An 8,008-nucleotide genomic window follows, 5' to 3' on the forward strand; every position below is an offset into this window, starting at 1 on the left:
CTGTCAGCCGAGAAGAAAAGAGAACGTTCATTAAGTTTTCCTACTGGCTGCGTTTTTAGAACACCACTGTTGTTAAATTAAGGTTATGAAAACCAGTAATGAGAATTAGCAGAAATGAGTACAGCTAGAAACTTAACATCTTAATTGATGATTACGAAGTACATAAAATAAAGGAATTCAGCTACATAGGCAGCAAAATAACATGACTGACGGAGCGAGGAGGACATAAAAAGCCGACTAGCCAAGAGATGTCTACTAGTATCAAACATAGGCCTTATTTGAGGAAAAAATTTCTGAGAATATACGTCTGGAGCACAGATTTGTGTGGCGCTGAGACTGAGACATGGACTGTGGAAGAACCAGAACAGAAGAGAACAGAAGTATTTGAGACGTGGTGCTACAGCATAATGTTGAAAATTAGGTGGGCTGGTAAGGAATGAGGAGGTTCTCTGCAGGTAAGGCAAGGAAATTAATATATGAAAAATAATGACAAGAATCAGGGACAGGATTATAATACATCTGTTAAGACATGAGGGAATAACTTTCAAGGTACTAATGGGAGCTGTAGAAGGCAGCAGTTGTGGAGGAGGATAGAAATTGGTATACCTCCAGAAAATAATTGAGGATGTAGGTTCCGAGTGCTACTCTGAGATGAAAAGGTTGGCACTGGGTAGGAATTCATGACGGGTCGCATCAAACCAGGCAGAAGACAGACGACTCCAAAAATAGGAGCTAGAAATTATACACATACCATAGAGTGAGCATGTTAAAGCAAAAAACTCGCGATTCGGAAGGGCTGAACGTGAAGCGATCTAGATTTAGATTTCACAACACAGATTCTACATTTACATCTATTATCCGTAAGCCACGTTACGGTGCGGCCGAAGGTGCTTCTTTTGCAACTATCTTTCTCCTTATTCCTGTTCCAAGTTTCATTCACGGATAGTGCGAGGAAATGATTCCACACTTCTAGTGGCATACAGTTGCTGCGTGAGGTTGTCTAGGAGGGGGAGGACAAGGTCCAAGTAAGGATTGAAAATCATTCGGACCAAAACACACCAGTGTCCAAAATTAAAGTGACAAACGGAAATTTTGCAAGGTTCCGTTTATTTTGTCACAAAACAGTACAAAAGGTTGACAGTAATGTAGAAACAACGTAAGGAATGCAGAACGTAATCAACTGCAACATACGAAACGATAGACAAAAATGTTCTTCATTTTTTTTTCTCCAGCTTAACGGATTTGCACTCAATGACAACTGATTAATGTGCTCAGTATTGGATGTGACCACCTCTGACCCCAGTGTAGGCCTAACAACGAGGGAACATGCTGTGAATGATGTCATCAATCTCATGTTGAGGCAATAACTCCCAGTTTTCCTGCAGAACTTCTCACAAGTCGTTGAGAGTGGTTGGTGGATGCTAACGTGATGCAACTCGTTTCCATAGTGCGTGGCAGACATGCTCTATGGGATTCAAATAGAGAGAGTGAGCAGGCTACGTCATGCGTGCAGTATTTTCCGTTTCTATAAAAACATCAACCACCGGTACTTGGTTCAAATGGTTCAAATGTCTCTGAGAACTATGGGACTTAACATCTGAGGTCATCAGTCCCCTAGACTTAGAAGTACTTAAACCTAGCTAACCTAAGGACATCACACACATCCATGCCCGAGGCAGGATTTGAACCTGCAACCGTAGCAGCGGCGTGGTTCCGGACTGAAGCGCCTAGAACCGCTCGGCCACAAGAGGCCGTCCAACCACCGGTACTCTATGAGGTCGAGCATTATCGTCCATCAATAAGAAGTCTGGGCGCACAGCACAACTGCTCATGAGATCCCAAGATCTCCTCACGGTACCTTGCTGATTCACCCACACAATTCCATGAAGAGGTGTTCGAGTGATCAATGTAATCTCTGGCCACACCATTAGGGGTCCCTCGATATTGGTCTCTTTCCACAATGTTTGGGTCCCGAAATCGTGTCCCACGTGCCCACCAGAAGTGAATCCGTCGAGAATCACTCTCCAGACCAAATCGGGACTCATCTGTCAATAGAACATTGAACCACTGTTCGACCGTCCAGGTGGCATGTTGACGGCTCCACTGTAGACGTTCCCTTCCTTGAAGACACGCCACAGCCGGCCGCGGTGGTCTCGCAGTTCTAGGCGCTCAGTTGGGAATCGCGCCTCGGGCATGGATGTGTGTGATGTCCTTAGGTTAGTTAGGTTTAAGTAGTTCTAAGTTCTAGGGAACTTATGACCACAGATATTGAGTCCCATAGGGCTCAGAGCCATTTGAAGCCTACCCTGGTCCTCGTGATACAGTTTCGGTCCCTATAAACTGCTGCCTCATCCAAGAAACCACAGAACGGCTAACTTAAGCCATAAGTTTGCGGCTCTCCTGTTTCCATTCTTCCTAAAAATCGTTCAAATGACTCTGAGCACTACGGGACTTAACATCTGAGGTCATCAGTCCCCTAGAACTTAGAACTACTTAAACCTAAGTAACCTAAGGACATCACACACATCCATGCCAGAGACAGGATTCGAACCTGCGACCGTAGCTGTCGCGCGGTTCCAGACTCTAGCGCCTAGAACCGCTCTCTATTCTTCCTATGGCCCTCTACAGCAGAGAGTTTGTAGGCGTCTTCTCTGTGTTATACTGCACCGTCTGTAATTATGTACACAGCGCCTGTGGATGTGGGACTACCCTGCATACATTACCCCCCTTGATAGGTTCCCTGACGTCATTGCTGGTGTGCTTGTCCGTTGACCGGAATGACATCTTCTGTTCAGAACACGATCGTAACGGCATCTATTGACAGTTGGTATGATTATGTCATGAATTAGACACAGAACGGGGAAATAGCAGTTTGTTGCTTTAATTTATTTAATTTTTTGCACTTAAAGGATCAATCAAAGCAATTAAGAGAAATTTACTTGTAAGCTTTTAACAATTAACTAATAAGAACACGTTAAGAGCAACAACAACAAATCTTGAGAGAATTTCATAAATATGTACTTCCCCAAAACGTGCTGCAGTGTTTACTTCCCTGCAACTAGGACTTAAATACACTGTCACAGCGGCCACATTAAACTTTTAAAAACGTAGGAAACCCAAAATGTTGCATATGGTTATGAAAATATCTATGTTCAAAGACAACATATGGGCTTTGCACTTAACTGTCACATTTATGGAAACGAATAATTTCAACAACGCAAATCACAGAGGTAAGGAAATTTGTTGCAGTTCCTTGAGAATTAATTACTTCTCACTAGGTTTCAATTCCTATAATCGGATACCATGTAATTATTAGGACACCAAAAATTTTTGGTACAAGCTTAGTGACAGAACGGTGCAAAAATTTTATACAGTACCTATGCTTCAACACGACAGCAACAACAAGAAAAATTTTATGGCAAACAACATGACAATTCAGCTTATCGTATTTTCTGACAGCCAGTTTACTGATTTACAATTTGCTTCGTATCACAGAATGTCCCACAATACCACTTAACAAAGAAATGAAAATTTACGAAAACAATGACCTTAAAATTTGCATTTAATTCCCCAAAAGCACCCACACACATTTCAAAAAATAAAAAATACATAATTAAAAAAGAGAGCCAAGAAAGGTACAACGCTGCGTTAAGCACTTCTTTTTTTGTCCACGCGAGTACTGTTGATCAAGAGGCAACCCAACCTGTGACCTCAGAATCCAACCGACTGCATGCAGGTAGTAAATCACGTAAATCACAGCGTAAGTCACATGTAGACGCCCCCAGGATAATCGAGACAAATCTGAGCATGTCGCTAGTAACTGCTAGGTTACCTGGCACAAATATGGATCTTTAAGTTCAACAAACAATTAAGTCATAAATAATCTTTAACCTCTCAATAATGAAAATGATCGCAATATGGCTAAGAGTGTAATTACACACCTACATCCCAATAAAGGGGCCGGCCGAAGTGGCCGTGCGGTTAAGGGCGCTGCAGCCTGGAACCGCAAGACCGCTGCGGTCGCAGGTTCGAATCCTGCCTCGGGCATGGATGTTTGTGATGTCCTTAGGTTAGTTAGGTTTAACTAGTTCTAAGTTCTAGGGGACTAATGACCTCAGAAGTTGAGTCCCATAGTGCTCAGAGCCATTTGAACCATTTTTGAACCAATAAAGGGGAAGGAACCAAGCACTCCAGTATTAATAGCAAAAGAAAACCAATCGGGCCCTATTACTAAATACGCACCAAAATCTCAGCAAGGACATAAGAGGGTTCACCCGTCAATCGCAATTCAGTTTCAGAATAAGGCCCGATGGCGTAACGGTAGCAAGGAGCCGCCACGCGGGACGAAAAATCAACAAGATTTGAATGGATGCACACGGTTGGCAAACGAACTTCGATTACCTTAGCAGAGAGTACCTTAAATACCAAATAACTGGCACTAATCCTTTCCTTCCGGAATTATCAAGCTAATTAGCAAGCATCAAAACTATTTCACAGCAATAAACGAGGTAACTTGAACCAACCTCCACAAAGCTAACAATATAGCAAGGTAAAAATCAGTACGTCTAGATTACAGACCGTCACAAATTTACTGGTGGTACAATAAGCAGTTGGTATAAACACGCGGACGCCTTTTGAACTCGCACTCAACGTTCCCACGACCGGGATTAAGCAAACAATAAGATTGAGCTGGTATTCTTAAGAGTTCTAATAGCCATGAAGGCGAGAAAGGTGCAAAAGCAGACAACTACGCACTGGGGAAGACAATAGAAGGGAACGCTTTACGAACCTCACGCTGTCCCCAAACTCACTCACAGAAGTAAGCTACTTCACCATAGTTCTAAGACGCCACTCGTGCATCTTAGCCAAGGCGTCTTAACCACGGACTTCCGCGGTAGAAATAACTTCGCCCGCCTCCTGTCCTCCAGAGCCGCCAGGATGAAAACTTATTCTCGGACATGCGGCATCAAGAGAAATACTGGCAGTCGTCCGATAGAGAAATCGCAAGGCGCAAATCACAACACGCGGTGCCTGAAGAGTCATTCCTGCGCCGCTGTCTGTTGCTGTCCGACTCACTTCTGACCCTCCACTTGTTGACCTCAAAAAGCTGACCGTGGTAGCCGAGCGGTTCTAGGCGCTTCAGTCTGGAACCGCGCGACCGCTACGGTCGCAGGTTCAAATCCTGCCTCGGGCATGGATGTGTGTGATGTCCTTAGGTTAGTTAGGTTTAAGTAATTCTAAGTTCTAGGGGACTGATGATCTCAGATGTTAAATCCCATAGTGCTCAGAGCCATTTGAACCATTTTTTTGTTAAGTCTTATAGTGCTCAGAACCATTTGAATTTACCTCAAAACGGCTAGCCCCCCGCAAGAGGTAAAGATGGCATGCGGAAGACGTACCGCGACCTATCGACACGATACGGGTCATCTAGGTTTCCAGAGGGCCTTTGACATCATTCCTCTCACGCATCTTCTAATCAAACTGCGTACCTATGGATCACCGTCTTGGTTGTGCGACTGGATTCGTGAATTCATGTCAGAAACGTCCAATTCATGGTAACTGACGGAAACTCATCCAGTAAAACAGAAATGATGTGTGATGTTTCAAAAGGAAGTTTATTAGGACCTTCGCAGTTGTTAATCTATACTAGCGATATAGGAGACAATCTAAACCATCCTCTTAGATTGATTGTAGATAATGCTGTCGTTTGCTGAGAATTAAAGTCATCAGAAGATCAAAACCAGTTGCAGAATGTAGACAAGATATCTGCATGATACGTGAAGTGGTAACAGATACTATATAACGAAAATTATGAGGTACTCCACATGATTACTAAACAACTTTCGTTAAATTACGAATGTTTGTCCATACTTGCGACTGCGAATATATTTCATGCATATCAAGACTGTGGTAAATCACAACAATATTAAAACTTCCTGGCAGATTAAAACTGTGTGCCCGACCGAGACTCGAACTCGGGACCTTTGCCTTTCGCGGGCAAGTGCTCTACCAACTGAGCTATCGAAGCACGACTCAGGACCGGTACTCAAAGCTTTACTTCTGCCAGTACCTCGTCTCGTTTCGGGGCACAACAATATTGCTGCACGCTTTGGTTGGGATCCACGACTGTTACGTAAACGTAGAATTGATGGGTTTAGGTTCAAATGGTTCTGAGCACTATGAGACTTAAAATATGAGGTCATCAGTCCCCTAGAACTTAGAACTAGTTAAACCTAACTAACCTAAGGACATCACACACACCCATGCCCGAGGCAGGATTCGAACCTGCTACCGTAGCGGTTGCGCGGTTCCGGACTGAAGCACCTAGAACCGCTCGGCGACAGCGGCCGGCATGGGTTTAGTAAGACCACACTCTGCGCCTTTCAAAATCTCAGTGGTTCCATGTGGTTACCGACTGAGAGGAGAGACATACAGTTTGCTTGGCCTTGCGGGAGCATGCATTCACGTCACACACCTTGATTCAGGAATTCGGCTTGTTTGAGAAATTATCCACACAGACAGCGAGATGATGTCAGAGCATTGCAAAGTGACAGTTTGGCTGGCAATGATGCGGCTTCCCGTGATGTGGCAGCACAGAAAGGTGAGCTGACAATGGTGGACCCAGTGTCAACCCCGGAGACTTTTCTGATTAGCTGCGGTTTCGCATACAGCTTAACGGTTGACGTATCCATCTGTGAGGGCCCTAGGAGAACAAACGTTACTAGATTACATTCGACGTCATCCTATGGGCCCAACACCTACCGTAACTGTGCCGGGCACCAGTGAATAAATGACGCAGTCATCAGTGGCTCACATAGCCGACAATTTGCACATCATAGATTACTTTCCTGCCATGTTAACGCCAGTGGCTGTACCCTATTTCAAGATCTTTGTGATATTATTTTTCAACAAGATAACTCGAAACTGTGTGATACCCACACTGTCACGACCTGCATTATATAAAGGATGTTCGAATGTTGCACTGGTCCACGTGTTCTCCAGATCTTAACCTTTGAAAACGTCTGATAATGGTGTAACATGACGGTCACAGCTAGCTTAACGTTTTTTATTTTGGCTCAGTTATGGTTATTTGACAATTTATTGTGTGAACTTGGTACTTTTGCTGGGATAGGAAATTTAAACAGTTTCTCGCAGATCCGGGCTGCTCAGCAGTGTACCGTTCGGTGAGCAGAAGATTTTCCCTGCCTCAAGAGAGGCACCCAATTTTCGCGGAAGGTCAAGGTCATGTTCCCTGAAATGTTACTATGGTCAGTTCCTAGCGCTATACCGTTGCAACAGGCGCAGTGCCGCCGGTCGTCACAGCGTAGCCCTGTGGGTACTTGAGTGCGAAATTCTTTTGTACGCACGCCTAAAAACGGCGCCTACCGGCGCTATCTTTGCCATGTCAGAACCTTGCTTTCCCTCCAATTAATGGATTGTCCTATCCCAAATATTGCGCACAACACCATAAGTGGCGCAAACGATGCTAACAAACGGAGAGAAACCAGTACAACGTATTGAATCGTTATACGAGGGGCGTTTGCAAAGTCCGAGAGATGGCACCACCGGCGAGTATCGAGGTCATGTTTAGTTAATAGCATCTCTGGAAAGAACGCACACCAAGTTTCAGCCATATTGGTCTATTTCTTTGTGTTTGGCATTCGTGTGAATCAAGGAAGTCGAGTGATTGTAAAAAAATCGACGAAAAAGAACTTCGTGCGGTGATTAAACATTACTTTATGAGAGGCAAAACGCTCCAGAAAACTAAAGAGAAGCTTGATAAAAATTACGGTGAGTCTGAACCTTCGATTAGAACAGTTTATAAGTGGTTTCAAAATTTTCGGAGTGGCCACATGGGCACAAGTGATGCTGAATGTTCTGGACGCCTTGTGGAGGTTACGACTCCAGAAATCATTGATGGATGACAGAAACGTTAAGGTGCGTGAGACTGATAGTGCTGTGGGCATCTCTTATGAATGCGTACATGATATTTTGCATAAAAATTTGG

The 8,008-nt window shown here is 44.1% G+C and overlaps 1 non-coding gene across 1 annotated transcript; it reads right to left on the bottom strand.

Moving 5' to 3' along the window:
- Positions 1 to 5,954: 5,954 nt before the first annotated feature.
- Positions 5,955 to 6,029, bottom strand: Trnas-cga. The gene has a single exon. It is a non-coding gene; the product is annotated as a tRNA-Ser (tRNA).
- Positions 6,030 to 8,008: the final 1,979 nt, after the last annotated feature.

Source organism: Schistocerca piceifrons, chromosome 3 (genome assembly GCF_021461385.2).
Source record: "Schistocerca piceifrons isolate TAMUIC-IGC-003096 chromosome 3, iqSchPice1.1, whole genome shotgun sequence".
Classification (NCBI taxonomy): Eukaryota; Metazoa; Arthropoda; class Insecta; order Orthoptera; family Acrididae; genus Schistocerca; species Schistocerca piceifrons.